The sequence below is a fragment of the Limulus polyphemus genome, unplaced genomic scaffold (genome assembly GCF_000517525.1).
Source record: "Limulus polyphemus unplaced genomic scaffold, Limulus_polyphemus-2.1.2 Scaffold336, whole genome shotgun sequence".
NCBI classification, from domain to species: Eukaryota; Metazoa; Arthropoda; class Merostomata; order Xiphosura; family Limulidae; genus Limulus; species Limulus polyphemus.
Window position 1 is genome coordinate 642,514 of NW_013665946.1, and position 6,167 is coordinate 648,680.

The window sequence follows — 6,167 nt, forward strand, 5'->3', positions numbered from 1 at the left end:
ATTCGTTGGTAAAAGAGTAGCCCAAGAGTTGGCGGTGGGTGGTGATGACTAGCTGCCTTCCCTCTAGTCTTACACTGCTAAATTAGGGACGGCTAGCGCAGATAGCCCTCGTGTAGCTTTGCGCGAAATTCCAAAAACAAAACAAAACAAACCATCTTGCCGTCAGACCCTAGAGAATCTGTGTTTGGATACGCGAGCAGTCACAGGCAATCCTATAAGTGTTTCCATGACACGTCAAGAGTTACATACCATGAATTTTCACGGAAGAGCAGCAGCCCACAAGCCGTTGATAACAAAAACAAATACACACCATCGATTGGCATGTGGCAAGGCACGTCGAACCTAGACCGTGGATTAATGGAAATCGGTCTTGTGGAGCGACGAGTCACGCTACACGCTCTTCCAGTCTGATGGACGTATTTGGGTATGGAGGATGTTTGGAGAACTCTTATTAACTGAGTATGTTGTCCCAACAGTGAAGATTGGAGGTGGCGGTATCATGGTCTGGGGGTGTTTCTCGTGGTATGGACTAGGTCCACTGGTCGCAGTGCATGGGTCCATTAATGCTGAGTCCTACATTGATGTTCTTAACAATTCTGTGTGTCCTACATTGTGACAATTTTATGGTACCGGCCATTACACCTTCCAACATGATGACGCTCCATGTCACAAAGCAAGGATTGTAAATGTGTGGTCTGAAGAGAATAACATTGGAAAATTGCAGTGGCCAGCACAGAGTCCTGATCTCAACCCGATAGAACATCTTTGGGATCAACTGGAACGCAGAATTAGAGCAAGGCCAAGACGGCTCTCTTCAGTAATGTAGCTTATTAATGCTTTAAATGAGGAGTTGAGCACAATACCACCAGCTTTCTACCAGAAATTACTAGACAGTTTTTCATGACGCATTGAAGCAGTGATTAAGGCCAAATTAGGGCCAACACGCCATTAACTTTTTGAAATAAAGACGTGTTTTATTTATAACTACCCGTATCCCATGAATTTTGGCACGATAGTGTATTTATGTTTTCGTGCATTGACGAGTCACGATAAATTGATATAAAAGCGTTTATAAAAATATAAAGGTGGTTGTAAAAACAACTTTTTGTGGGATTGACTGCCACGTTATAACGCCCCTACAGCTGAAAGGACAGGCTTGTTTGGTAGGACTAACACGAAGAAAACTATGCGTTACATGCCACTTCCGCGCTATAATAATTCACTTATCAATACTGAGTATAAGTTACTTTTAATCCCCCCCCCTTTTTTTTCCCTTTTAATCGCAGAAACTGAGAGATTTAAAGTAGAATGGCTTTTAAATCTTATCCATGTTTAGTTTAATTGACTCAAACAGGCCTTTTTTGGAATCTTGGCGATCCAACATAAGTTATTCTGTCTTATCTCAGTAAACGTGCGTGTTAAAGGCTCTCAAGAAGAAACAATAATTCTATCGTCACGTTACAGTCGATTATTGTCTTACGTCACACAGGCCAATGACATCTAGCGAAAGAAATTTAATTAGTTTGCATGAGTGACGTAAAAAGAATGCATGTTTTTGTTTTTGAATATACCTAGAGGTTGAACTGATTTTGTATGGGGTTTGATTTTATCTTTAACAGATTATTGAAGCAGACGGATCACTTCTATTACATTAATTAACAGTCTAATACCTGTAAAACAGATATAAAGTTTCATTAGAAGGGTTTGGATATATAATACCATTTTTCTGTAAACATATTTCGTCCTATATGTAAGTTCTGTAGAAATTACAAAAAATAAACACGCCTCTTTCCCACTTTCCTGCTGTTCATATTTACAATGAAGAGGAAAATTATATATATACACTAGTAATTTTCATTAAATTTTATTAATTTTCTCACTTGCTTCTTTTAGGCTCCCTCGGTGTGTCAGTGGTAAGTTTAAGGACCTCTGAGATTGTTTCTGTACTGTGGACAGAGCGTACAACCCATTGTGTAGCTAGCTATGCTCTAATATAACATCAGTTTCTTTCAGATTCTATAATGAAGCTGAAGAAGAAATGAAGAAAAAATCCGTATCTTCACGCACAACTTCCATGTAATTTTTATAACATTTTTCGCAAACAATTCAAACATCGCTCAGTTTTAAAAATTAAGATGTTTAAAAAAAAAATTAAGGTTAATATTTCGCCTTATTTAAACGCCATCTCAGTAGTTTGGTGTTTTTAATTAGCACACAATTGTCGATCCCTTTGATGTATGAAGTAATTTCAACTTCTGTCTTACTTTCACCACAATCTAACAGCGTTTTCTTTGGCAAACCTTTCTGTACCAGCATGTTTGGTTGGTTAGAGTGAATTCGAGGGTTGTGAGGATTGATCCTCGTCCCACCAAACATGCTCGACCTTTCAGCTATGGTTGATCCCACTATTCGTTAGTAAAAAGAATAGCCTACGAGTTGGCGGTGGGTGGTGATGTCTACCTGCCTTCCCTCTAGTCTCTCACTGCTAAATTAGGGACGGCTAGTGCAGACAGCCCTCGTGTAGCTTTGCGCGAAATTCAAACTATACCAACGATCCAAAGTTGTTGTTTTTTAAACGTTTTTAATGCAAATAACAGCAGACATTATATAATGATGTATGTAATAAAACATTTTAAAGGAATGTGTCACCGAATTCACTTAGACTGGTGATCATATTAATCATATTTTTAAAAATTTCTTCCCATTCAGGGTATAGTCTGAGCACGAGCATGCCTGTTGTCATGCTCATTTTATTCCACCGCTGGTGGTACTTGAACTGTAAATTGTTTGTAATTGATGCGAAATTTTGTTTTAAAAGTTAACAGTTCGTGCTGTTTTGAATATTGTTGCTCCATCGAGAGGTCGCTAATGGCAAAGATTTTAAAACATAAACGCTTGAATATTCTGAGTAAAGAAAAGTTCCTTAAAGTTTCACTAGCAATGTAAATCGAACAATGAAGTACCAAAAAGGGATTCTGTTTGTAATTTCACCAATTTAAATATGTTTGAAGTTCAGCACAAAGCTACACTAAGGGTTATCCTTGCTCTGCCCACCATTGGTATCGAAACCCGTTTTCTAGCTTTGTAAGTCCGCAGACATACCGTTGTGCCACTATGGGGCAAATTAAAGTAAAGTTGGTGCCTTAATAATTTTCCTTTTATATATAAATAGGACATTTCTTACATCCCTATGTGTTATACTCAATGAAGTTATTTCTTTTAAGATAAGGTGTAATCAAGATATACATATGTAATGGAGTCGTTTATTATTTAATGTGAAAACTTGAAGGGAACTCTAGAGAACAAGAACAAGAAAAACTCTAGTAAAATATGTTTGTAAAAAACTGGAGTATATACGTAATATGTTTGTAAAAAACTGGAGTATGTACGTGAATTTTCTCTGCCTCCTGCAAAAAAAAAAATACACAGCATGCATATTACTGAATAAACGTATTCAATCCGCAGGTCATTGTTCCTAGTTCAAAGCTACACAATGGGCTATCTGTACTCTGTCCACCGCAGGGAATCGAACCCTGAAATTTGGCATGGTAAATGCCTGTAAACTTATCGCTGAACTACCTAGGGACTCATCCGCAAGGGGGAGGGAAAGAGCTTATTTAGTCAAATGAATTGTTGCTTTAGTTATCCTTCACAATGCTTTCATTGTTCTCATATGGCATTAGATTTATAAAACGTTTTCAAAAACTTCTCAGTTGCACTCAGATTGTGAATTACTTTGTCGGCAAGAAACCGTTTCGTAACTCAGATTGTGAATTACTTTGTCGGCAAGAAACCGTTTCGTAACTCAGATTGTGAATTACTTTGGCGGCAAGAAACCGTTTCGTATCGATAGCAGCTAAATGCCGCCTACTGGTATTTATCTTTACTCTATAAAGTTTCGTGTAATTAAACAAAAAGCTGTGTACAATTATATCAGATGAATAGACATGTAAATTGGTATATCACAAATTAACAAATTAGGACGTATTGATAGAGATGTATTCTATTCAACGGGCACGATTCCTAAGTTCCTAGCTGTATAGGATTTTACAGAAGTTTTAAAACTTGATAGTTTAGTTCAGTGGTTCCCAAACACTTTTATTCTGAGGCTCCCTTGATGTGAATAAAAAATTTTGAGGGCCCCCAACTTATTAAAATGCCTTAAAATGTGATTTTAAAATGCCCCCCCCCACCACTTTAGCATGGTGATTGAAAAACAGTGCCTTAGTAAAATGTGTTTTTAAAATCGCCCCCCCCACCACTTTAGCATGGTGATTGAAAAACAGTGCCTTAGTAAAATGTGTTTTTAAAATGCCCCCCCCCCACCACTTTAGCATGGTGATTGAAAAACAGTGCCGTAGTAAAAACAATAACATCTCCTTTCGGTATATTGTATCATTTAATTAATTCAACATAATTTTTTATCGGTTTATTGTTTCTTTAAAATCAATTCAGCATCTTTTTTTTTCGACCCATTTTTGGTGCCCCCCCCCAGAAAAAACTTCACGCCCCCCGGCGGCTCCCACTTTGGGAAACACTGGTTTAGTTAGAGCAAGACAAACCCGGCAGTGGATAAATTACTGGGTTTTATTTTATACGAACTAGCAACATCCATACCTTCATTACACCCTATTCGCCACAGCCTTCAGATTCGAGTAAAGATAACGTACGGTCAAATTCGTGAGGAACTGTAACACACGCGCGTTCAAAAGATCTAGTTGTAGCCTTTCGGGTGCAAGTGTTGAGAATATTGCTTGGGAAATCAATAAGATTACACAACCACTGTTCATAATAAAACGACGAAAGATTTTGATCGCTTGCGTAAATTTCAGTCATGTCTAGACAGTAGTTATTCGATTATTCACGTTTTTCTTTCTCTCCTTAAAGGGAGTGTCAAAACATAAAGTAAAGGTAATTTGGACGTGTTAAAAAAATATAGCGCGCCTGGAGCAGCTACGCTCACAGACTTGTATTTTGTGTAGAAGCTACCAGCAGCTCATTCATTACCCGGGAATAGTAGAGCATACACAAATAAATACAATGGAACTTTTTACATCGTCGATAAAACTATCTATTGTCTTGCACGTGATCTATCTCCAAACGTAACGAATTCTAAAACTGCAGATAGAAAACAGCGTAAGTCTTTGTTGGGTTTGAATACTTATCGATAATTTCAAGAAACAATCTTTTTTTTTTGTAAATTCAAATCAGGAAAAATGTTAATTGACTGATGATATATGATTTTCGTGGTTTTTACCAACAGCAAGATAGATGTCGATAGCGTTATGTAAGACATTTATCAATTTGATGCTGTTTTTACATTCTATACTCATACTTTTTTCCAGAGCGACGTCTACTGGTAAAACCAGCCTGAACTATTTTCGTAATTTAAATGTCAAAATAAAACAAATAAAATTATCTGAACATGTGATACAGGCCACTAAAATCTCTCCAAGCCTACGGCACACTTGCAAGGCTTGAGGTCTCGCGGGTCGCTAGGTAACGAGCACGTGGGAAAGACATGAACATCTCATGCCTTGTGGCTAGTACTCGGCAGCACTCCTAGAGGGCATTGACTGAATGGAGCCAAGAATCTGTGTGTTTTTAATCTCTTGCTTGTAGGTTGTACAAAAGAATAGACAACAAACTATTAATATATATATATATATCGATGATATAAATAATTAAATGATTTTCCTATTCCAACTAATTCCAGAATTAATTCAAAATTACTTATATTTTGTACAGCCAAGTGGCGTTGATTTCGGTACATTGTTAAAAATAAAAATCCGACGTAATTACTCGTTTATGCGCCTGCAATGAGTCTCTCATTCACTATGGCTTGATGGCTGAAACAAGAGTGTACCATACTTGAAAAGCAAGTATACGAAATGTGAAAAATATTGTTTAAAAAAAGACGTTCGACTGGAATATTCCTGCGGTGACTGTGGATGGAGTGGTTAGGACAAGAACTTGAATGATCAAATTCGGCTTGTAAATTAATGGCATTGGGACAGTCCTAGAAATAAGGCTAATGAAAATTGAAGATACCATCATAGATGTTAAGAAGAAAAAAATCAAAAAGGAAAATTTCCTTTCCAACCAATCTTCCTGACGGTGCTTATTTCCGGTCGCAAACAAAGTCAATGATGATATTTGACTTTTTC